Raw genomic sequence first — 26611 nt, 5'->3', positions numbered from 1 at the left:
TGTATTCATATGTATATTTGTGTCCAGTTGGCATGTCCAGTTGCTGGGTAGGACCATAAAAAGGTTCAATAGAAAGAAAAAGGTTGAGGATGCAGGAGAGAGAGGAATTGACAAAAGGAGAAAGGTTTTTCAGGAGAGAAGAGAATAGATCTAAATAGTAGAGAGGGAGGGAATAGACCAATGGAAAGCAGGAGGAATATAAAGCAAATATTCAGAAACAGGCAAAGATAGTCTGAGAAGGATCACACACAGATAGGAGGCACAAAGCTGTCAGGCCTCTGAGGCTCCTTGGTCCTGTTTCCTCCCTAGAACCAGATCTTGTGAGTGCTAAGTGGACAATCATTCCATCACTGAGTCTCAGATTCCTCAGGCCCCACTATTAATGCCCACCACATCCTCAGTGTCCTTTAAGTAATACTTTCTTTATTTGGCTACATTGAGTTGCTTGATCTAGCACAAAATGGCCAATTAGCACATACTCATTTAAGATTTAACCATTTATATGAATCAATTGCATTATTGTATCAATTTTTTTTTATCATAGCTAATAAAATGTGACATAATTGACTAGTACTTCTCTCCTTGTATATGCATAGTGGTAAGTCAAGTGATTGAAAGGCCAGCAAGAAAAGTGTGAGGAGATACATATCCTAGATAACTGAATCACAGAATCTTCTGAAAGAAAATCATATAGCTTATCAGACTGCTAAACTGTATATTTCAGTCCTGTTTTTATTTTAAATATATTTTACTGTCCTTTATTATGAAAGATAACATACGCTCCTGATAAAAATTCAAACATTATATTAATATATAAGATAGAAGTTAAAATGTCCTATAACTTCATTGCCAGAGATGATTACTGTATAAAAATACAAATGGTATATAATCCTTCTGATAATATTAGTATTTTTCCAGGTACTAAAATTATATTTACATATTTGACAATAATGGTCTCCTGTTATATATAAAGTATTATTAATATAATTATTTTTTCACTTAATATATATATTTTAGACATCTTTATCTTTCACAATCATTATTAATTATTGCAGTATTATACTTTTACAATAATAAATATATTCATATCTTTCAACTGATAGAATTGAAATTTATAAAGCATATCAAATAGTTTTTTACTACAAGAAACATCTAGAGTGCTTTTCTTACATTCAGATATTAAAAAATATGTCCAAAGGGCACTCCTTGTTCACTTTACTAATTTACTTACTCTGATAAAAGATGGTGGTAAAATTTTGATCACATGGTCATTGATTGCACACAAGTTCAGAGATACCTTGAATTCTTTTGAAGTCTGTATTTGACAGTTCAGTCATCCACAAGTATACATAAAATGTAATACTAGTGTGGTGGACTGCCGTCTATGGGGTCGCACAGAGTCGGGCACGACTGAAGTGACTTAGCAGCAGCAGCAGCAGTGTAACAGCATATTTTGGCCTGATTTTAAAGCCAAAGTCAATTTACAGTGTAATGTTTACAGCAAAATGTATAGACTGCAGCCAAAGCTGCACTTAGAGGAAAATGTATATAGTCTACATGTTTCTACTTTGGGAAAATATAGAAGGAAAATAAATGAACTTAACTTTTATTTATTTAAAATAAATAAACATAACATTCCTATCAGAAATTTAAAAAAAAATGAAATAGCATAAGACAAATTTTAAAAAGGAAAACCAGAAACCATTAATTGAAAAATAATAGAAAAATGTAATTGATTTATATACCCCCAAACTATCTTTTTTTTTTTTTTTTTAAAGAATGCTATGTCAGGCAGTCTTCTTGGGCAAAGAGGATGAAAACACAGTTCAGCAAATAAAGAATAATAGTACAAGGACAAAGATTATTTTTAATGGTGAATATGTACTACTTCATAATACCTGGACATAAATTTGGAAATACTGACAAAAATGAAATGTTTTTGGAAAAATATGTTTTAAGTGAAGTAGAAAATAGAGGCTGAAAACTACGAGAGAAATTGAAAAAGAATTAATGATGCCTTAAAGGGTTTTTGGCCAAAATAGTTGGGAGAGTAAATTCTTTCATAGAATATATAATTATGATGTTATACAAACTGTTACAAAGAATAGAAAAAGAGGGAAACTTAGCTCATTTTATAAAAGTAGCATGATATAAAACCTGACAGTTTACACACCCATACACACCCACACTCCCACAATCAGACCAATATTCATTATGAAAAGAAATGTAAAAATCCTGAATAAAATAAGTACCTACCAATTATATTCTATGATTTATTGATTTTTAAAAAAACAGTAAAATTTATCTCCAAACATCTCCTCTACTATATCACATCAAAAAGCCAAAGGAAGGAAACCATATACTCATCAGACAGATGCTAAAATGATGTCTGATAAAAATAATATCTGCTTTTGAATTTTAATAATAGTAACCTAGAAATTGAATAAAACTGTCTTACAAAAATAAAGAATACTTTTGTGAAGTCCAGGCATATTACACTGAACACTGAAATACTAGTGTTTCCATTAAAGTAAGGAATACAAAAGGAAACTTGTTCTTATGACCATTTTTTAACAAGTTCTGGAAATTCTAGCAATTAAAATAAGATATGAAGCGAATAATAAGCATTACTATGGAGACTGGTTTCACTTTGAAGAAACAGCCTGCCCTCCCTCTAAGAGTATAAGAGTATATCTATGCTTTGATAAACTTTGCTTTGTACTTAAAAAAAAAAAGAAGAGGCATGACTGTGGAAAAGAGAAGATAAATGTATCATTATTTACAGATGATAAGTTGTATACATTTATAATTAGGAAGAAAAATCAATGAATAGCCAGATAAGAAAGCAATCACCAACACATTAGATTTCCTATTTATCAGCAATAGCTGGTAATAAAAATATGGTGGAAAAGACTTCTGATTTGCAATAGGAAATGATTTTACATATGTGTATATTTATACACATATGCATACACAAATAAAATGGTTACCTTTAAAAAGAATATGAAGTTCATATATCAGAAAAATTATAACATTTACCTTGAGTAATATAAAAAATAAGAAATATAAATGAAAAGAGATAGTATAACTCTGGATGAGAATGACTGAATATTATAAAATTTGTCAATACTTCCTAGATAAATTTAGGACAATAAACATCTGGAAATGAAGTTAGCAATAGATGTCAAGGACTTTAAAATGGTTATATTTTTTGATCCAGTAATAATTTTACTTCCAGGGCTTTAATCTTGAGAAAATAATCATAAACCTTGAAAAGATTTAAGGATAAGGGGATGTTTAGCAATAGTGTCATGTACTCTACATAGAAAATAGAACAAATATATTTGAAATTCAACAGTGAGCACTTGCTGAATGCCAGATTCTTAGTGTTTTTTTTTTTTATTTTTGTCCATGCTGCACAGCATGTGGGATCTCATTTCCCTGACCAGGGTTCAAACCTGCATCTCTGTGTTGGAAGTGGGGAGTATTAACCACTGGACCACCAGGGAAGTCCCCGAATGCCAGATTCTGTGCTTGACAACGGCGATCTAGATGAACAAAACAGTCATTATGCCTTCCTTCACAAGATCAAAAGTCAGCCGAGTTCAATGATAAGGGAAAGGATGATATTAGAGCCCTTCAGAAGAATGACTCACCTAGATTTGGGGGCCAAGAAGGTTTACAAAGTACCACAAATTGGGTGGCTTAACACAATAGAAATTTATTATCTCACAGTTCTGGAGGCAGAAGTCTGAAATCAATGTTCTGTCATGGTCATGCTCCCTCTGAAACCTTCCGTGCCTCTTCCTAGCTTCTGATAGTATTAACATCTGGGCAGTCTTGGGCTTTCCTTGGCTTGCAACTGTATAATCTCTGCCTGCATTGCCCCATGACATTCTCTCTGTATCTCTGTCTTTGCACAACCATCTTCTTGCAAGGACACCTGTCCTATTGCATTAGGGGCTCCACCCTCCTCCAGTATGACCTCATCTTAACTAATTATACCTGCAACCACTCTATTTCCAAATGAAATCACATTTGAGGTACGAGGGTATAGGACTGTAACATATCTTTTTTTTTGGGGGGGCAGGGAACAAACACTGATTCAATATTTGTTGAATGAATGAATGTGATTTGGAGAACTGGAGGAGGAATTTGTCTTAGAGGAGGGGCACTATAACATTTTAGTGAGAAGGAAGGAAAAAAACAGTGGGATATATACAATGGTTTGTGTAAGGAAATTGTCATCCGAAGTCCTCAAAGTTCTCCATGAGGAGGATGTTGAAATCTCTGCTCAGGTAAGGGGAAAGTTGAGGTGGAGGACGGAAAAGTTAAAAGGTGTGGAGGAGAAAGAAGACTGAAATAGGAAGGACACCTGACAAGAGAAAAGAAGACTGCTTAGTTGCATTGGGGGCTGGTTGGGATTGGAGGCCATAACTGTATGGTAGCACAAATCTGCCCTGCTGTGTGATTTCTGCAGCAAGGCAAATGATTGAACTCATTATAGTTGGGATATTGCCAAGTAATAACTAAGGGAAGAAAACAAGGATAAAGGATTGGAAATATTATAGTGAGAGGTCCACTGTTAAGCTTCGGAATTAGGCTATATAGGAAGGAAAGTTAAAGACACACTTGATATGTAATGATAGGTTCTTTTCTTTGCAATTGAATTGTTGCTGTATAATATATGACAGGTGTACAATATAGTGATTCACAACTTTCAAAGGTTATAATCCCTTTATAGTTATTATAAAATATTGGCTATATTTCCTGTGCTGTACAATATATCCTTGTAGCTCATTTATTTTATACATAGTGCTTTACACTTCTTAAAGGGCTTCCCTGGGAGTTCAGTTGGTAAAGAATACACCTGCAATGCAGGAGACCCTGGTTTGATTCCTGGGTTGGGAAGATCCCCTGGAGAAGGGATAGGCTGCTGCTGCTGCTAAGTCGCTTCAGTCATGTCAGACTCTGTGCGACCCCATAGACGGCAGCCTACCAGGCTCTCCCATCCCTGGGATTCTCCAGGCAAGAACACTGGAGTGGGTTGCCATTTCCTTCTCCAATGCAAGTGAAAAGTGAATGTGAAGTCGCTCAGTTGTGTCCGACTCCTAGCGACCCCATGGACTGCAGCCTACCAGGCTCCTCTGCCCATGGGATTTTCCAGGAAGGGATAGGCTACCCGCTCCAGTATTCTTGGGCTTCCCTTGTGGTTCAGCTGGTAAAGAATCCGCCTGCAATGTGGGACACGTGGGTTTGATCCCTGGGTTGGGAAGATCCCCTGGAGAAGGGAAAGGCTACCCACTCTAGTATTCTGGTCTGGAGAATTCTATGGACTGTATAGCAAAGAATCAGATAGGACTGAGCGACTTTCACTTTCACTTTATTTATACCTCTTAATCCCTCATCTCTGTATTGCCTCTTCCCACCTTCTCTCTCCCCAGTTGTAACACCAGTTTCTTCTCTGTATCTGTGACTCTTGTCTCTTTTTTGTTACATTCACTAGTTTGTTGTACTTTTCCAGTTTCAGATATAAAGTCATAGCATAGAGAATTTGTCTTTGACTTATTTCACTTGGGATAGTACCCTCTAAGTCTGCAAAATTTCATTCTTTTTTTCTGGCTGACATAGTAGTATTCTTCTGTGTATATATGTGTGTGTGTATGTGTGTGTGAGTATCACATCTTTTTTATCCATTCATCTGGTTACTTCCATATTCTGGTAATTAAATAATGCTGCTATGAACATTGGGGTGCATGTATCTTTTCAAATAACTGTTTTGTTTTTGAGCAGATATACACCTAGGAGTTGAATATATGGTAGTTCTATTTTTAGGTTTTTGAGAAAACTCCATACTGTTTTTCACAGTGGTTGCACCAATTTACATTACCACTGACAGTGTACGAAGGTTTCCTTTTCTCCATATCCTCACCAACATTTGTTATTTGTGTTCTTTTTGACGACAGCCATTCTGACAGATGTGAAGTGATATCTGACTGTAGTTTTGATTTGTATTTCCCTAATGATTAGCAATGTTGAGCATTTTTCCATGTTCCTGTTGGCCATCTGCATGTCCTCTTTGGAAAAATGTCTATCTAGGTCTTCTGCCCATTTTCAATCAGGTCATTTGTTTTTTGATGTCAGTTGTATGAGCTGTTGATATATTTTGGATATTAACCTCTTATCAGTTACATCATCTGCAAATATTTTCTCCCATTCAGTAGGTTGTCTTTTTGATGGTTTCCTTTGCTCTGCAAAAGTCCTTAAGTTTACTTAGGTCCCATTTGCCTATTTTTGCTTTTATTTTCTTTACTTTGGGAAGACAGATTCAAAAAAATATTGCTATGGTTTATATCGGAGTGTTCTGCCTATGTTTTCCCCTAGGAAAACATAGTTTTATGGTTTCCAACCTTACACTTAGGTCTTTGATTCATTTTGAGTTTATTTTTATATATGGTGCTAGATAATATATATATCAGATCAGATCAGATCAGTCGCTCAGTCGTGTCCGACTCTTTGTGACCCCATGAATCGCAGCACGCCAGGCCTCCCTGTCCATCACCAACTCCCGGAGTTCACTCAGACTCATGTCCATCGAGTCAGTGATGCCATCCAGCCATCTCATCCTCTGTCGTCCCCTTCTCCTCCTGCCCCCAATCCCTCCCAGCATCAGGGTCTTTTCCAATGAATCAACTCTTCGCATGAGGTGGCCAAAGTACTGGAGTTTCAGCTTAAGCATCATTCCTTCCAAAGAACTCCCAGGGCTGATCTCCTTCAGAATGGACTGGTTGGATCTCCTTGCAGCCCAAGGGACTCTCAAGAGTCTTCTCCGACACCACAGTTCAAAAGCATCAATTCTTCGGTGCTCAGCCTTCTTCACAATCCAACTCTCACATCCATACATGACCACAGGAAAAACCATAGCCTTGACTAGACGAACCTTTGTTGGCAAAGTAATGTCTCTGCTTTTGAATATGCTATCTAGGTTGGTCATAATACGTTATTATTTATTTTTTGCTTATTTGTTTGTTCTGTTTTTGTCTGTGCTGCACAGGGCTTATGGGATCTCAGTTCCCCAGCCAGGGACCAAACCTAACAATACCAGTGAAAGCCTGCAATTCTAGCCACTAGGCCACCAGGGAACTCATGAGAATATTCTCCTTTCATGCTTTTACATGCTGTTAACCTATAATGGAAGGTTCTTAACTATTCATGCATGGACTACTTTGCCACTCTGGGGAAGCTTAGGGATTCTGTCTCAAATATATTTTTAAATACATAAAACAAAATATATGGGATTACATCTGAAACCATTTACATTAAAATATATTTACCAAAATATTTAAACAAACCAAATGTGTGCTACAGTAACGTAGCTACGATCTGAATGTTTGTGTCTCCCCAAAACTCAAATGGAATCCTAACACCAATGTGATGGTGTTAGGAGGATGAGCCTTCCAGAGGTCATTAGGTCATGAGGGTGGAGCTCCCATGAATGGGATTAGTGCTTAAAATGGGGTTAGAATCACTCAGAGTTCTCTTACCCTCTTTCACTATGAGAAGGTACAAGGAGAGGTCTGTGATCTGGAAGAAAGCCTTCCCCTAACCTTGTTGGCACCCTGATCTTAGACAAAAGTTAAGGGCTAAAAGAGCTGTGAGAAATAAATTTCTGTTATTTACAAGCTATTTAATATGTAGAATTTTGTTGTAGCACCCTGAATGGGCTTAAGTAATGTGTTTCTTTACATTAAACAACAAGATCAAGCAGCAGACTTAAAAAGGACCATAATTTCTAGGTAGAAATAAGCATAAATGAAAATTTCTATTACATAGAAAAACTATGTGATACAAACCATAATATATTCAATATGAAAATAACTATGCTTTCTATTGTTGACAACACCACGTTGTTGTTCAGTTGCTAAGTCATGTTCAATTCTTTGTGACCCCATGCACTGCAGTATGCCAGGCTTCCCTGTTCTTCACCATCGCCTGGAGTTTGCTCAGATTCATGTCCACTGAGTCAGTGATGCTATCTATCTACACCATTGATACTGCTAATAAATCTGTCATATATTGCCTACATTTATCTTTGAAGGCAATGCTAAATTTCAATTAGTGCTTGGTAAAAATAAAGACATAAATTTTCCCTATCTACATTCATAGACCCCTCAAATTCTACCCATCGCCTCTCAGAGGCCAGTGGATCTCAGGTAAGAATGCTGGGTGTGGAGGGAGAGAGCAGAGGAAGTCAAACAAGTCAGAAGCCAGATTGGACATTGACATGTAGACATTAGAGACAGATGACATAAAATAGGACCGCAAACCTGGTCTCAAACTCTTCCAGATCAATAAAGGGTAGCAATTAGAAAGTTGGTAAATAATAACCTTAGGACAAAGGATGGCAAGTCAAGTAAGATGAGTTTGAAAAAATCAAGGGGTTGTACATAAAAATGAAGGAATAATTGTCAAGAAGTGGCAGTAAGAATCAAGGAAGATATTGACCTTGACTTCCACATCTGAAGGAGAACTTAAGAAACCTGCAAAGCGAAGCAGTGCCCTGAGAACCAAATTGTAATTAGCGCAAGGAGGTGGAAAGAAAGCACAAAAACATGTAGACTGGACAGTTGGAAAAATAAGGAGATGCAGTTATGCATAGATATACATTCTTTTTCACATTGTTTTCCATTATGGCCTTTTCACAAGGTGTTGAATATCGTACCTTGTGCTCTCCAGTATGACTTGTTGTTTATCCATTGTCTATATCCCAGTTTGCATCTGCTAATCACAGCAGTAATTAACACAACACTGTAAATCAACTATACTTCAATTAAAGCAATAAAGAAAGAAAGAAAAGATTAGGAGAGAGGATACCTGTTGGGAGGGGAGTGCAGTTTGGACTAGAATGGCTGCACATGAATGTGAGAAGATATGTTATCTGAGTCATTTAATTCTTGGATGGTAATATTAACCCATTATCCAGAGATAACCAATGCAGTGTCACTGTTTGGAATTTTTACTGCTGTAAAATTTATCATCATGATAAAATTCAAAGTGATAGGAATTTCCAGTCTTATGGAATTAAATACCCATAAAAGTGAAATGTTTTTGGGAATTCCCTGGCAATCCAGTGATTAAGACTCAGCACTTTCAGTGTTGGGGCTGGGGCTCAATCCCTGGAAGGGAAACAAAGATCCTGCGTTGTTGCGGCCAAAATAAAAAAAAAAGGAAAGAAAAAAGAAATGTTCTCCATATTGCCATTGAATAGAAGAAGTTCTCATGGCATTGAAGAATTGCCATTATAGAATATTAAATACAAAATCAGGAAAACAAACTATATACAGTAAAATTTAAATTTTATTAAAATTTCTATCTGCATGGAAAAAGATATTAATTTCTTTACAGTAAATTTATCACTAAATGGTGGAATGGTGTTATCTTAATTTTATTCTTAATATTTTCCTTATTTTTACATTTTATAAAATATCTTTTTAATTAAAAAAAAGCATTTTAGTAAGTAAAAAAAGAAAAACAAAATTATAGACTTTAGGAAATTAGATACATTTAAATACCCAAGAATTCCATGCCTAAAACTATAAAAAGAATGTGGTTTACTTACTCTGGAAGTTCATGTTCTGCAGATTTGTTCTTTACTCAAGTTAAAAATTGATGAATAATTTAAACACCAAGTAAATGGCAAATGGAAGACAGTTTCTTATATTTGGATTTCATGGAATCTAAGTTTAGTAGATGTATTTATTCTAAGTTAAGAAAAATGTTTAAAAAAATTTGAGGTATTATTATATGAATCATCTATTAACCATAAATCTAGAATAAACATTAATATGGATTGAGTGTTTTGTACTTCCTAAGATATGGCTATTTAGTAAGATAAACAACAATGCTATGAACAGGACTGATATCACTAGCAGATAGAAGTGTTTAAAGTGTATATAACAAGCTCACCTCCCCAAGATGCCACTGAAGCTGAAGTGATAAATCTCATGTTATTTAATTCATGTCAATAATTAGCTTCTGGAGTTTTGTTTATTAGATTCAACCAAGGAACTCTTTCAGGGAAACTTGAGCAGATATCTTGCAAATAATTGACATTATTGTAAACAATGAAGAGGGCCAATATCTTGGGATAAATAGATCATCTATGTAGGAAAAAAATTATTTAAAGACTATTTCTTGTGGAAGTAGATTTTCAAGTAGCATGTTGTTGATACAACCCCAAAACTTCCAATCAGCCACTTAGACACTGTTCCTTCTTTCTTTTTTTTTTTTTAAATTTAGCCATGGATGATCATTGCTGGTACTGTCTTTTTTTCTTCTTTTTTTCAGTTACTAACTGGGATAATCAACGAAGAAAAACTTTCTCAGTTTCAATCTGATTATCTGTTACTGCAGTTGGGTGTTGGAAAGTCCCTCATTTGCCAGTTCTGAAATTAAGTTGGTTCACTAGCATCTTCTAACAGCATCAAAATGCAGTTGTTTTTATTAAAGGTATCATTATGAAGTCCTAGATCTGAACATATTTTATGTAGCTCAATCTATTGTAGTTATTATCCTTGATATAGTCAGCATTTCCATATATGGACCGCAGGAGATGCTCCAAATGGCTCCCGAGTTCTTTTCACACAATCCCAAACGCCTGATAGCTTTTTTGCTCTTCTGTGCTGTGCTGTGCTTAGTTGCTCAGTCATGTCCTACTCTTTGTGACCCTATGAACTACAGCCTGCCAGGCTGCTCTGTCTATGGGGATTCTCCAGGCAAGAATACTGGAGTGGGTTGCCATGTCCTCCTCCAGGGGATCTTCCCAACCCAGGGATCGAACCCAGGTCTCCTGCATCACAGGCTGATTCTTTACCATCTGAGCCGCCAGGGGAGCCCCTTTTGTTCTCCTACATACAGCAAAATGCAGAAGGCTCGTCTTGTACCTTTCTTGCCTCAGCTCTGTAATCAATTATTTCTCCTATGAACCCCGTTTTCTTTCTTTCTTAAAAAAAAAAAAATTATTTACTTTTTTTTTCTTTTCTTTTTCTCTATTTTTTTAAATTTTATTTTTAAACTTTACAATATAGTATTGGTTTTGCCAATACAATATTTAAAATCTTTTAAAAAAAATAATTATTTACTTTGGCTGCTCTGGGTCTTCATTGCTTTGTGTGGGCTTTCTCTGGTTGCGGCCAGGGAGGGCTACTTTCTGTAGCCCTTCTTATTGCAGTGGGGTTCTTATTGCAGTGGCTTCTCTTGTTGCAGAGCATGGGCTCCAGCACATCAGCCTCCGTTGTTGCAGCACATGGACTCAGTAGTTGTGGCCCACAGGCTTAGTTGCCCCGTGGTATATAGGATTTTCCAGACCAGGGATTGAGCCCGTGACTCAATCCACCTGTATTGGCAGGTGGATTCTTATCCACTGTGCTACCAGGCAAGCCCGCCCTGTTTTCTTGTAATGGTAAATGGTAGAGACTACAATCTGGACTATATGGGTAGGATTCACAGGCTTTGATACACTTAAATCATGCTTTCAGTTTCTATATTTCTTTTTACAAGTGTTCCCAGTTTACTCAGAGCAAAATTCTTTCAATGACCCATAAGGCTCAACATAATTTGCATGTTGTCTTTCTTCATCTTTACCATATGTGGGTCTGTCTTTGGGCTGTCCTTTGCTGGAAATGCCCTTTGCTTAGATATGTCCATAGCTCAATCTCTCACTCTCTTTAAGTCTTTGCTTAATCTAACCTTCTCATCAAAGCCGATCCTGTCAAATTTATTTAAAAATCACACCACTATTTGGCTCCCTCCCTAAATTCACTCCCAATGTCCCGTGTTCTTTTCCTTTTTTAATATCACTTCTCATTCTCTCACATACTTTACAATTTATCTATTTATTTTCCTCCTCCTAAAATCTAAGCTCCACAAAGGCAGAGATTTTGGTCTCTGCTGTGCTTAGGATAGTACCTGCACATGGTAGGTATTCAGGACCTATTTGTCCAGTGAATAAAATGAGTGAAACCTTAGGATATTTCTGAATCACCATGCACACCTAGCTTGTCAGTATGCCTTAATCTTCAAAGAAACAGACTGAACTTCAAGCAAACAAAACTCATTAAGAAACTGTTATACTCCGATATATGGAGACAAGTCCATGAATTTCAAAACTATTTTGACATTTCTGGGTGTGTGGTCAGACTATGAACAATGTTTCTGCATTCATTTTTGAAAAATAAATATAATTTAAACTGAGTCTCCATCAGTAAGGAAAACAAATATCAGAATTAGATGTACCCCAATGGATAGAACATACTATTGCCCCGAGAGGTTTGGTCTGCTTAAGGCCCATGTTTTCCTAATATAATTAAATTGATCAACTATTAGTAACAGGCCCCAAACACTACTTTTGTATAAAAAGTGATTAAAATTATTTTGTTTGTATAATCTTTCCAATTCCCATAGATTAATGAATTCTGAGGAAATTTAAATTTATACTGGAGAAAAATTGGGGCACCACAGTTTTACTGGATTGAGCACTGGACTGAAAGAGTGTAGATGTTGGTTGTCAACTTGGTCATTAACTAGCTGGGTTACCTTGGGCAAGTCAAGAATCTGAACTTAAGACTTAAAAGGGTCTTTGAGTATGACCAACCTCCTCCCTCCGGCTCACATTGACGGGAGATAGTGATATGGAGACAGTACATTCTGTTATTGGAAAGTTCATCTTTAGGTTGAATTGCAGTTTGCCTCTTTTTATTTCATTGATCTCCTTTTTGTGTGTTCCAAAGAAAACACTTCAGTTAGCTACTCCTTTTGGCTTTGTTGATTTTTGCTATGATCTCTTTTGTTTCTTTTGCATTTATTTCTGCCCTAATTTTTAAGATTTCTTTCCTTCTACTAACCCTGGGGCTCTTCATTTCTTCCTTTTCTAGTTGCTTTAGGTGTAGAGTTAGGTTAGCTACTCCTCTGTGGAAGGTAATTTAGCAGGGTAAGAACACCATCTCTTGACTTAGACTTCCAGATTTTCAATTTAATTCTCTCACTTCCTATGTAACTTTCATTAGGTTACTTTTCTAAGTTTTACTTTCCTCATTGGTAAAATGGGCATAATCATAGTACCTACCAGATGGGAAAATTATTACTATTTAAAAAAAATCATTTAATTATTTATTTGGCTGCGTGGGGTCTTAGCTGCAGTACTGCTGGGTCTTCACTGCATTGTGCAGGATCTTTAATTGTGGTGCACAGACTCTAGTTGCAGCCCATGGGATTTTAGTTTCCTAACCAGGGATCAAACCTGCATCTCCTGTATTGCAAGGTGAATTCTTAACCCCTGGACCACCAGGAAAAGTCCCCAGATGGGATTATTATTAATATTACTATTATCTCACATGAAATACTTTTAAATATTTAAGAATAGTCATTATGCTTTCCCATGATTTTTTACTTCTTCAGGTTAACTATTTCCAAGTCCTTACCTTAAAACATTGTCTAGAATGACATGGTTTCCAGAAGCCTTGTCTTCATCCTTAAGTTACCTCCTACTTTGCCACTCATCTTCTTTCTTAAAAATATTTATTTTGGCTGGGCTGGGTCTTAGTTGCAGTTCTTGGAATCTTCGTTGTGGCATGCAGACTCCTTAGTTTCGGCATGCAGGAGCTAGTTCCCTAACCAAGGATCAAACCTGGGCCCCTGCATTGGGAGCAAGGATTCTTACCCACTGGACCATCAGGGAACTCCCACCACTCTTCTTAAATGTGGCACCCAAACTAAAAAAACTATATTACAATGTGCAAAATACAGATGATGATGAAATCATTCCTTCCAGTGATCTAAACTTTGAGCAGATTGTATTTTAAATCTCTCAGTTTACTCACATATAAAATGTATAAATACTAATAATGCCTACTCACAGGTTACTGTAGGAGAAACCAAGATGACGTATGTCAAAGCACCGTGTAAAATTAAGAGAACTATAGAAGTGTCAGTCATTATTTTATACCAAGTATTTTCCATTAAACAGTGAAAAAATCATGATAGGTATGAACTATCAGTTCCCAAAAATGTTGTTAAATTTTTTTTTTTAAATACGTCACTTGACTTTCTTTCCTTTCTCTCTTTTATTGTACTGGGTCTTAGTTGCAGCACCTTTAGTCGTGGCATGAAGAATCTTTTTTAGTTTTGGAATGTGAACTGTTACTTGCAGCATGTGGAATCTAGTTCCCTGACCAGGGATCAAACCTGGGCCCCCTCCCTGAATTGGGAGTCTCAGCATTGGACCACCAGAGAAGTCCTCCTTTTACAATCTTAATGTTCATACAGAACAAAGAAATTTTATACTATGAAATACAGTAAGCCTAAATTATTTTTTGTTATGAGTTAATTTTAAAAGAACTAATTTTAATGTTAAAAAGTTTTTCTTGTGAAGCACAGACTGAAGACAACATTCACCTTCTAAAATAGTTTAATTTCAATCTCTAATTTCTTTTACTGAGATTTAATTGAAAAATTATCTATTGGTGTTGAAACAGGTGGAAAGTTTTGTGTCAGTTGTTTGTTATTAGTCAATAATAAAACACACTGCAAAAAAAAGTGTGACCCAGTTTCAATGTAATAAATAAAAACCTAAAGGGAAAATGTATAAAACCAGAGAGATTACACTGTGTGGACTTAACTTATAAATCTCTTGCCAAATATAAAGCCCTCAAATTATACCAGTGGCCATTTATCCATTGCTTCTGTCTCAGTCTGTAAGAGCTGCCATAACAAAATACCAGACTGGATGGTTGAATACAAATTAATTTTCTCATAGCTCTGGAGGCTGGAAAGTCCAAGATCAAAGTGCCAGCCAGGTAGGTTTCATTCGGAGTCCTCTTGTCTGGACTTGTAGACAGCCATCATCACAGTGTCCCCACATGACTTCTTGTGGGTGCATATGAAGAGGGAGAGAGTGAGTTCTCTGCTCTTTCTTCTTATAAGGACACTCATCCTATCCGACCAGGGCCCTACCTTTATGACATCATTTAACCTTAACCACATCCCCTGAGGCTCCATCACCAAATATTGCCACATCGGAGTTAGGGCTTCAACATAAGAATTTTGGGAGGGCACACATACTGAATCCACCAGTTTCCAGCTTTTCTCATTTCTTTTATCTCTTTTGGAGAATTTAGATCATATCATCATTGCCCACCTTAAATACACATACTGAATTCCATATAATTAGACAAATTTGTAATGGGAGTCTTTACATTGTACGTCGCAGAGTCGGACACGACTGAAGCGACTTAGCAGCAGCAGGCACAGAGTATAAGAGGTGAAAGGGCAGTTTCTGCTTCAAAAGAACTCACTCTAGGACCAGAGAGAAATAAACCACTAATTAGAAACACAACATGCTGTGGGTCATTTTGTAGTGTAACTGGAAAGGATCTTATTTTACCTAATTCTCATCATTTCTCTGTGGTACAACTGATCTTTGTCATTACCTGGGACAGTTTTCCAGCACTAATTTCTTTTCCTCATCAGCCTGGATTTCAAGGTCAATTTTAACACCACTTTCACCTACACTCTCAATTGGCCCATCACAGCTCTGCTCCTTCTGGCCAGTTTATCCCTAATTTTGGATTAATCCACTGATCTGCTTTCTGCTCCCATGTGGATAAACCCCATAGGACAACAGGTAAGAATGATGCTGATTAACTATCACACTTGGCAATTTTCAGCCTCATTGGGCACTTTGGCACCAAAAGGCAAATCTCTAACTTGTCTGTAGCCAACTCCATTTCTCTCATCAGTCCACAGTATCTGATGATAACGCTTATCACACTTTTTAAATTCCTCATCTCATTCTTTCCTGAAGACGACTTTGCCTAATACTTTGCAGAGTTGTCCTTATATATTAACTTCCTCAATTTTCACGCTGACCAGTGCTCTGTATTAAATACAAGGCAACCTCCATCCCCATTACCCCAAGCAATTATTGCTTAGTTCACACCCTTGCTTTCTGAACTCCTCAATTTTCCATCTAGTTTGTTTCAGATATGGTAGTTGAATTTGAAAACAGATTACTGCTTTCCAGTTTTTGTTTGCTGGTACAAAATAATTTCTATGATTTGAACTAAACTTGCCATATCTTACTTCTGGAATGTTCCAGGACTCATCTCTTGGACCACTTCTCTTATACTCACTCCCTCAGTGATCTCACTTTATGGCCATTCGCATGCTGTTAACTCCCACGTTTATTTCTCCAGCTTAGATCTCTACTCTGAACTTTCATATCTAATGCAAAATCTCATTAGGGTATTACATGTCATCTCAAACTTAGTTATGTTCAAAATCAAGCCTCTGTAAAAATCCACTTTTGGGGAGATGGACTTTATTATCTTGATTGCACTAATGGTTTCATGGGTGCATATTTACAGAGACTCATCAAACTGTACACTTCTAAAATGAACCATTCATTGACGTATATAATTATATTCAATAGTTAGGAGGCAAGGGTCAAGTTTTCTGACCTCAGTAATCACTGTTTCCAAACATTTTCTTCAAATGGTGAATTCTGAGTATTCTGAAATGCTCTTTCCATTGTTAACTCTTTTGGAGAGAACTGAATCAACTAAGCATAACTAAGGTAAAGTTTCCAAATAGGATGGATGTATTATACTGTACTCAGTGTGGGATTCTGTGAGATTAAATCTATATCCTGTTATAAGTCAGCTGCATAGCATGTCAGGACCTCAGACTGACTAGTGGTCAGAGGATGAGACCAGGATTTGTGAGAATGAGACCAAGTCTGGTTTTCATATTGGAAAGGTACCCTTCCTCCACCTCAAGATGATCCACAAAAACTGTAGCATGCTTCTATTTTGACTTATCTGTACACAGGAAAGGAAAGGAAAAAGGAAAGTGAAGTCGCTTAGTCGTGTTCGACTCTTTGTGACCGGTGGACTGTAGCCTACCAGGCTCCTCCATCTGTGGGGTTCTCTTGGCAAGAATACTGGAATGGGTTGCCATTTCCTTTCCCAGGGGATCTTCCCAACCCAGGGATTGAACCCAGGTCTCCGGCATTGCAGGCTTTACCCTCTGAGCCACCAGAGAAGCCTAGTTATCTGTACATAGGTTGGCATTTAAAGGCTCTAAATTTAATGGGGAAACTGGTTTAAAAACAGCCAAAAGTTCTCAGGGGCTGGGCAAACAGCAAGGATTAAGAACTGTATAAGCAGTTCAGAGAGCACTTGATAAGGAAGCCAAGTGCAATGGATATTGGATTTCTGGCAATATAACTAGTTTGGGCTTCCCTGGTGGCTCACTTCAGTTAAAGAATCTGCTTGCAATGCGGGAGACACGGGTTAAGACCCCTGGGTTGGGAAGATCCCCTGGAGAAGGGAATGTATTCTGACTTGGAGAACACCATGGACTATACAGTCCAAGGGGTTGCAAAGAGTTGGACAAGACTGAGCAACCTTCACTTCACTAAAAAATACCAAACAGTAGAATTGAACCTACTGTATTTTAAGATAACCTGGAAGCATGGTGTAGAGCTGACTCAAGTCTTATTGGCTAAAGTCTCTCACATAGAACTTAAGGTTCCTGTTATTAGTTTTGTTGCTAAGCAGTGTCCAACTCGATTCTTTGTGACCCCATCAACTGCAGCATGAAAGTCAAAGAGAAGAGTGAAAAAGCTGGCTTAAAACTCAACATTCAAAGAACAAAGATCATGGAATCTGGTCCCATCACTTCATGGCAAATAGATGGGGAAACAGTGTCAGACTTTATTTTTCTGGGCTCCAAAATCACTGCAGATGGTTAACTGCAGCCATGCAATTAAAAGACGCTTACTCCTTGGAAGGAAAGTTATGACCAACCTAAATAGCATATTGAAAAGCAGAGACATTACTTTGCCAACAAAGGTCCATCTAGTCAAGGCTATTGTTTTTCCAGTAGTCATGTATGGATGTGAGAGTTGGACTGTAAAGAAAGCTGAGCGCCGAATTGATGCTTTTGAACTGTGGTGTTGGAGAAGACTCTCTTGAGAGTCCCTTGGACTGCAAGGAGATCCAACCAGTCCATTCTAAAGATCAGTCCTGGGTGTTTTTTGGAAGGAAATGAAGTCGCTCAGTCGTGTCCGACTCTTTGAGACCCCATGGGCTGTACCCTACCACGCTCCTCTGTCCATGGGATTTTCCAGGCAAGAGTACTGGAGTGGGTTGCCATTTCCTTCTCCAGAGGATCTTCCCAACCCAGGGATTGAACCTGGGTCTCCCACATTGTAGGCAGACGCTTTACCATCTGAGCTACCAGGGAAGTCCTAAGAATCATTGGAAGGAACGATGCTAAAGCTGAAACTCCAGTACTTTGGCCACCTCATGCGAAGAGTTTCATTGGAAAAAGACTGATGCTGGAAGGGATTGGGGGCAGGAGGAAAAGGGGTCGACAGAGGACGAGATGGCTGGATGGCATCACTCATGACTCGCTGGGACGTTGAGTTTGAGTGAACTCCAGGAGTTGGTGATGGACAGGGAGGCCTGGTGTGCTGCAATTCATGGGGTTGCAAAGAGTTGGACATGACTAAGCCACTGAATTGAACTGAGGCCTCCCTTCCCTGAGTTTGCTCAAAGTCATGTCCCAAATTGAGTCAGTACAATGAGCTTTCCCAACTTCCACAACTGTATGTTTTAGATTTTTATTGAATATTTATACTCTCAAATGGACTTAATTTGGATCAAACTCATTTTAGTGGGATCCAACTGGTACAATAAAAAATGTGTACATCATTTGAATCTTAAGATTGACTGGGAGGGAAAGGGTCTCCTGCATTGCAATAGCTGTAAGGGAAACCTTAAGTGCTCTAAAACCAAGTCTTATTCATAAGTTTGCCTTATTTTGAAGTCATGTTAGCCAACTTTGACAAGGACAGTTCTCCCTGAATGTTTTAGGTTTTTGGGTGTGCCACTCTGCATGTGGGTTCACCAACCCTACCAGCAGCCCCTACACTGGAAGCAGTCTTAACCACTGAACAATCAGCAAAGTCCCCCTCAATGGGTCATTAAGCATTCATTATTTGACAACCAAGTGCCAGGTATCTAGATACTTAAGGTACAGCGGTGCCAGTGCTCAAATTTTATAAACCATACTTAAGTTCCAAATAAAGCAGAGTAAGGGAGATTGGGGTGCTGACTGCAGTGCTAAAGTCTCATTTCCAAATGGACATAATAAATGGGCTAACACTAACACAAAGCTATACATGGAGGTCATCTGCTATCAGAAGAAACCTGTCTGTCTGGGCATTCAACTATAGGCTCAGTCTCATGAATCTGAGGTACATGAGCCCCAAACCATCTCTTCACTTCAGCAGGCAAGCTAACATTTCAAAAGTTCATTCCGATGATATATTGGCACTGACTTTAACATTTAAATATGGGAACAGGTTATTCATGCAGCTATTTAGGGAAAATGATTAGGGTTAGGGCCCAACCAGAGAAGGAAATGGCAACCCACTCCAGTGTTCTTGCCTAGAGAATCCCGTGGACAGAGGAGCCTGATGGGCTGCTGTCCATGGGGTCGCAGAGTCGGACATGACTGAAGTGACTTAGCAGGAGCAGCAGGGCCCAACCACCTTGGTTAGATTAGATGCTATTATTTACACTAACCCATTCCATACAATGCTTGACCAGTTTTAACCCAGATTTTATCAGTGACGTTCCCTCACTGTTAACAGGTCCCATCTTTCCCACTTTGCTCTCACCCCAACACTCTGAAGCTAATGTTTTGCACATTACTTATTCTTGCCAAACCAAATCATCTCTTCCTAGAAACCTGACTGAAGATTCCACCGCAAGAGTACACACTTTAACTTGGTGTAATTACAATCACACAGTTTTAAACTCAATTCAGACAAAGAACCAAAGGCTATTCAAAATTATTTAATTACAAGGCTAGATAACTAGAAAAGAATTTTCCATTCAAAATAGTTAGAAAGTAATACACTGATTAACAGGTTATGATTCTACAGCAGTGTCATGGTCAAACAGAAATGCCTTGACTCTTATGGATGCATTATCTAGACTCGATGCTGGTTCAGAATCTATTTACAAACCAATGTAAAAATGTAATTCATCTTGAACTTTCTTCCCACATCCATTGGAGGTTTTCCCAATCACCAGATTTTCATAAGACAGACAAGTAAATCTCGCAGCACTAGCCCTAGGAAAGGAAAAACATTTACGGTTTACAAACTATCAACATCAGAAAACTTACATAAAACAATTTTCAAAAAATGCTGCTGTCCTTATAATGGTCCACCTCAGAAGCCAGATCCGTATAAGTTTTTTCAACAGAAATTCAGGTTCGGGATAGGATCATCATAGGTAAGACCAAGGACACAATGTTTACTGATTTTGAAGCAAAACATCTCTACTCACAGAAATGTTTCCACCTTCGAAATGTCACAGCATACCAGGCAGACAGCAGGCAGACAGCAACCCCTCACTGTTGGCACAGAAAACCCTACTCTGTGAATTAAGTTTTTCCTCTATGAGACATAACCTAACAGAAATCTGTTATAAAACTTGTTCTCATATCTGAACATTAGTCTTGTCTCAGAAGCCGAATCCGTACATGCTTTTCTTCAGGTTATCAGCTTCGGGATAGGGTTCATCATTGATCAGACCAAAATCCATTACGCTACATTACACGGACATTTACCACAAACCAGACAGAATTACTGCAGCAGATGTAAGTCAGGGTAACTTACTTTAAAATGAAGCTGCTCAGTGACATCCACAGCTTCATTAGTATTCATCAACCTGCAGAATGCTGTTAAAAAACAAAAATATTTTTCTCATTTAATCTACACGTGGACTAAACATATAGACATTCGAAGTACTAGTCGAACACATACCTGGTAAGATCATCAGGTTTTAACCAAGTCATTTTCCAGCCAATATTGTCCGGCGTGTTTTGAAATGTACCTTTGCATCTTAAAAAAAAAAAAAAATTTCAAATGATGCATCATCTTTACAGGTTGATCAACCTGTAAATCAACAGGTTTATTCCTTCAACTTAAAACTAAGCTCTCAACAATTACCTTAGCATCTCCACGTAACAGTTCCGCTACACCGAAATCCATTGTTTCTGCGGGAGAATCAATTTCTTAACCTGCGGAAGAATAAATATATTTAAAAATTAAGTATTGTCATAGAAGGTCATAGCTTAAGGTTTTCAGCACTAAAGGCTTCCCCTCCAACAATTCGATTTGCACACAGCGCCACCTGGGCACAATACAACTCAGTTTCACGCAGTCAGGAGCTGCCGATTTTTAAATTAACTGTTGATATGACTACGTATCTAAGGCCTGTAAGTCAACGTTAAGCCTAACTCCCGCCCCAAATCTCAGGAATGTGGTCGTTTCCCGTGCGCCGTTCAGGATTATCCAGCCGGCTTAGCAATACGGCCGCGCGCAGCGCCATGACCAGCAGCAGCCTACGCACGCCTGAACTCGAAGCCGGTCGCCACCGCGACAGGGGACACGTGGCGGTGCGGTGGCGCGTTTTCCATGTGTAAATACTCAACGCCGCACTCTAACCCTCAACTTCTGAACTCTTTTTACCGTATCGCATTCCCCAACCCAAGCTGCGCCACTCAGGTTCGCGCGCACGACCGCCAACAACGCGTACTTACCTAGCAGTTATGATCTGCTCCCAAGTTCCGACGTAAAAGACCGAACAGCGCCGCCTGCAGTTCCTTATATAGTCTCTCCCGAGCCAGCCGGAGGCCGCCCCTCCCTCTCGCCTCTATTGGACCCTGGAGAGCACGGGGGCGTGGCCGGTTCCTGACGGGAGGAGCGAGAGCGCGCCAGGCGGCTCTTTTCTTTCGGGGGCTCGTTCCACGGCGTGGTGCGCGCACCGCCCCTCCGCGGCGCGCACGTCCAGCTCCGGGCGCACGCCCGCTGCTGCGCCGCTGTCCGTCGCTTCCGAGACTGGCTCTACGTGGCGTGGGAGTGGCGCCAGAATTTAAACGAACAGCCGCCTTTAGAGGCGAGGGTACCGCCTACCCAGAGCCAAGTAAGCTCCGGACGCGTAGGGTGGCTGGGGGGCGTCTGTGGACTTGAGTTTAGTAGCACAGGGCGGCTTTAGTTTGTGATGCGCTCAAGAAGTCGAGCTGGATGGTTGACTGATCCTGGGGAGTTGACGCCCTGCAGCCGCTGCGCGCGCCCTGAAAGACAAATCGCCGGGCAGAAATGCTTGGATGAAAAGTCTTTGAAAGCGCCGCGATTCTCACCTGGTCTACAGTGAGAACGCCGCGCCTCTCCGGATAGCCGACTCGCTGCGCCGCCCGCGCTCCCCTGCGCTTTACCGGACCCGCCCCACCCCCACGCCGCTGGGTGCCGGGCGCTGCTGTAAACACTGATCAGCGCAGAAAATTCTCCCCGAGACAGCAGACCCGAGAAGTACATCCTCCACTTGGCGGAGGAGAAAACTAAGGCCTGCAGTAGCCAAGTAATTTTCCTAAATTGACACAACCAAAAAAAGAAAGAAAGAAAAAAACCTTTGCTATTAAAAAATAATTTGCACTACATTCATTATAATGAATGCAGGAGAAAGATTAATTTGGGAAATTTCCCAGAATAATTTATCTAAATGACACTTTAATTCAGTAGCATTTATATATGCACGGGTGAAAACTGAAACCACTTAGCACACAAGCACGTATGTATGGGTAAATACGGGGCTTCCCAGATGGCTCAGTGGTAAAGAATTCGCCTGCCCATGCTGGAAACGGAGGAGCAGGAGGTTCTATGGCTGGGTGAGGAAGATATCCTGGAGGAGGAAATGGCTACCCACTCCAGTATTCTTGTCTTGGACTGAGGAGCCTGACTGGCTTCAGTCCATGGGGTCCCAAAGAGCCGAAGGCAACTGAGCACACATAGTAAATACATGTACTATGCACACGTGAGAGTACACGACATTTGGACATTTCAGCATCTGAAAATTCAGGTCTTCGTAGCACTCACTACTAATTATTATGTACATGTGCATTTGGTTATAGTCCTCCCTTGGTACCCCGCTCTTCATTTTTCTGCCTTACTATAGTGCCTGGCATAAAGTATATCGTCAGTAACAACTGGTTGAATCAACTAATGAATGTATGCGGTGGCTTTTTAGAAAATTAAAGTGAAAAAAATTAAAAGACTCCAGATTAAAAGACAAAGTGAAAAGCAATTTCTGTAACAGGAACCGAAGCGATGAAGTCTTTATATGGTTGGGCATTGTGTAGATTTGAAAATAGCGTTTTTTGTAATGTGCAATGTAAATTTTGCATATTGCTCACGTTTAAAAGCTAAACCAGTGCAAAAGGATATAAAAAGCAAAGTAAAAGTTCCTTTTCATATCACTGGGAATCTTTGCTATTGCAGTAATTAATAGTAATGGTTTTTGAAAATTTCTAAGCATATATAAATATATGTACACATTTTTTCACATACAAATAGGGTCTGTCCTTTTTTGCAACTTGCTTTGCCTGTCGTAAATATCATAGACCTCTTTCCATGTCAGTACATATAGATGACCTTGCTTATATCCTGCAGAGTGTTCAGTTAGATGTGTCATAATTTTATAACTTTATAGCTTTTCACTATTTCAAATACTACCAAAGTGAATTATAGATGTGTCCTAATGAACTTGTGAGAAGATTTGCAGGATCCATTTCTAGAAGTGAGTCAAAGGTTCAGTTCAGTTCAGTCGCTCAGTCGTCTCTGACTCATTGCGACCCCATGAATCACAGCACGCCAGGCCTCCCTGTCCATCACCAACTCCCAGAGTTCACTCAAACTCATGTCCATTGAGTCGGTGATGCCATCCAGCCATCTCATCCCCCGTCGTCCCCTTCTCCTCCTGTCCCCAATCCCTCCCAGCATCAGAGTCTTTTCCAGTGAGTCAACTCTTCGCATGAGGTGGCCAAAGTATTGGAGTTTCAGCTTCAGCATCAGTCCTTCCAATGAACACCCAGGACTGATCTCCTTTAGGATGGACTGCTTAGATCTCCTTGCAGCCCAAGGGACTCTCAAGAGTCTTCTCCCAACACCACAGTTCAAAAGCATCAATTCTTTGGCGCTCAGCTTTCTTTACAGTCCAACTCTAACATCCATACATGACTAATGGAAAAACCATAGCCTTGACTAGATGGACATTTGTTGGCAAAGTAAAGTCTCTGCTTTTTAACATGCTGTCTAGGTTGGTCATAACATTCCTTCCAAGGAGTAAGCACCTTTTAGTTTCATGGCTGCAGTCACCATCTGCAGTGATTTTGGAGCCCCGAAAATAAAGTCAGCCACTGTTTCCACCATGTCCCCATCTATTTGCCATGAAGCGATGGGACCAGATGCCATGATCTTCGTTTTCTGAATGTTGAGCTTTAAGCCAACTTTTTCACTCTCCTCTTTCACTTTCATCAAGAGGCTTTTTAGTTCCTCTTCACTCTGCCATAAGGCTGGTGTCATCTACATATCTGAGGTTATTGATATTTCTCCTGGCAATCTTGATTCCACTTTGTGCTTCTTCCAGCCCAGCGTTTCTCATGATGTGCTTTGCATATAAGTTAAATAAGCAGGGTGACAATATACAGCCTTGACGTACTCCTTTCCCTATTTGAAACCAGTCTGTTGTTCCATGTCCAGTTCTAACTGTTGCTTCCTGACATGCATACAGATTTCTCAAGAGGCAGGTCAGGTATTTCCATCTCTTTCAGAATTTCCCACAGTTTGTTGTGATCTACACAGTCAAAGGCATTGGCACAGTCAATAAGGCAGAAATAGATGTTTTTCTGGAACTCTCTTGATTTTTCTATGATTCAGCGGATGTTGGCAATTTTATCTCTGTTTCCTTCTTTTCTAAATCTACCCTGAACATCTGGAAGTTCACGGTTCACATATTGCTGAAGCCTGGCTTGGAGAATTTTGAGCATTACTTTATTAGCACGTGAAATGAGTGCAATTGTGCGGTAGTTTGAGCATTCTTTCACGTTGTCTTTCTTTGGGATTGGAATGAAAACTGACCTTTTCCAGTCCTGTGGCCACTGCTGAGTTTTCCAAATTTGCTGGCATATTAAGTGCAGCTCTTTTACGGCATCATCTTTTAGGATTTGAAATAGCTCAACTGGAATTCCATCACCTCCACTAGCTTTGTTCATAATGATGCTTTCTAAGGCCCGCTTGACTTCACATTCCAGATGTCTGGCTCTAGGTGACTATCTCTTTTAAATATGGTGATGTATATGTTTCCATGCTACTCTCTCAGTTTCTCCCATCTTTCCTTTCCCCCACTGTGCCCACAAGTCTGTTCTTTATGTCTACATTTCCATTGCTGCCCTGCAAATAGGTTCATTAGTACCATCATTGGTACGAATAGTACTAATTAATATCATATGCGTTAATATACGATATTTGTTTTTCTCTTTCTGAGTTACTTCAGTCTGTATAATAGGCTCTAGGTTCACCCACCTCATTAGGACTCACTCAAATCATTCTTTTTATGGCTAAGTAATATGTGTTTTGCTAATTGGGAAATATGCATGATTGTTGTGGGTGGCCATTGTCATGCAATCAAAATGGAAAACTATTACTGCCTTTGTTCTCTTTGAATCACTGTTTGCTGTGCTGAGGACTCTCAAATTTATCTGGTCAAAAGAACAATGATTCTCTAGTTTGACTTACCAATTGAATTACTTAGAGAGCTAAGAAGTATCAGATTTCTAGTCCCTAACCTGGAGGTACTAAAGCAGAATTTTCAAAAGTGGGACCCAGGGAGCATTGTAATCAAGCATTTGGGACAGTGCTAAGAGGCCTACAGCCATAAGTGGACTATAAGCCACAAGTCTGAGCTGCATGTGTAATTTTAAATATGCTAGTAGCTACTTATAAAAAAATAGTAGATAGAATCAGATGAAATTAATTCCAATACAGTTTATTTAACCCAATAGAACCAAAATATTTTCATTTCAACAAATGATCAACATAAGTTATGTACTCAGTTCCTGAAATCCATTGTATATTTTGCACTCACAGCACATCTCTGTTTGACTGCCTGCATTTCTAGTGGAATTGCCACATGGCTAGTGGCTGTTGTACTGGACAGCCCAGGTCTAGGTTGACTCATATACATATATAAATTTGAGAATCACTGTATTAGGGTAAGTGCAGTACTGCACACCTGCCATATATTCCAGGCTTAAAAAAATAACTTCCATATTCCTTTTGACTCATAAATGAATAACTAACAAATGCAATGCAAAATGGAATGAATTTAGAGCTTGATTGTTGACAACACTGCCCTCCAGTGAATATGGGTGATGGCCATGAAGCCAGTGCATAAGTCATTCAAGACTTCTGTCTCTTCAAGGACCAGAAAAATATACTGACCAGGGAAGCCATCAATTTTTGCTTCTACACCTAAAGTTGACAAGCGAAATGCTACCAGATATTTGAAATGAGTTAAGAAAGACCATATAAGGTCAGAAATGAAATTAGATGTGTCCTTGAAAAATTTGAAGTGAAAGTGTTAGTCACTCAATCGTGTCTGACTGTTATCTCATAGACTGTAGCCCACCAGGCTCCTGT

At 39.0% G+C, this 26611-nt stretch overlaps 2 long non-coding RNA genes and 2 other non-coding genes across 4 annotated transcripts in view; 1 reads left to right on the top strand and 3 right to left on the bottom strand.

Moving 5' to 3' along the window:
* The window catches only part of LOC147366049 (uncharacterized), a 179688-nt gene that overhangs the window by 55551 nt on the left and 97526 nt on the right, over nt 1–26611 (top strand). The window lies entirely within an intron of this gene.
* On the bottom strand, nt 19907–22405 carry LOC147366051 (uncharacterized). The gene is made up of 6 exons (XR_015133178.1): nt 21679–22405; nt 21086–21156; nt 20900–20977; nt 20753–20814; nt 20421–20487; nt 19907–20202 (listed from the first exon to the last, which is right to left on the bottom strand). It is a non-coding gene; the product is annotated as an uncharacterized LOC147366051 (long non-coding RNA).
* LOC147366053 (small nucleolar RNA SNORD50) lies at nt 20300–20369 on the bottom strand. Its single transcript, XR_015133505.1, has one exon. It is a non-coding gene; the product is annotated as a small nucleolar RNA SNORD50 (small nucleolar RNA).
* Nucleotides 20595–20664, bottom strand: LOC147366052 (small nucleolar RNA SNORD50). The gene has a single exon (XR_015133506.1). It is a non-coding gene; the product is annotated as a small nucleolar RNA SNORD50 (small nucleolar RNA).

The sequence above is a fragment of the Bos grunniens genome, chromosome 9 (assembly GCF_055505025.1).
Source record: "Bos grunniens cultivar Pamir isolate PY7600 chromosome 9, Bosgru_T2T1.0, whole genome shotgun sequence".
NCBI classification, from domain to species: domain Eukaryota; kingdom Metazoa; phylum Chordata; class Mammalia; order Artiodactyla; family Bovidae; genus Bos; species Bos grunniens.
Note: the sequence above shows the minus strand (reverse complement) of the source record. Positions and strands in the feature narration are given on the sequence as shown.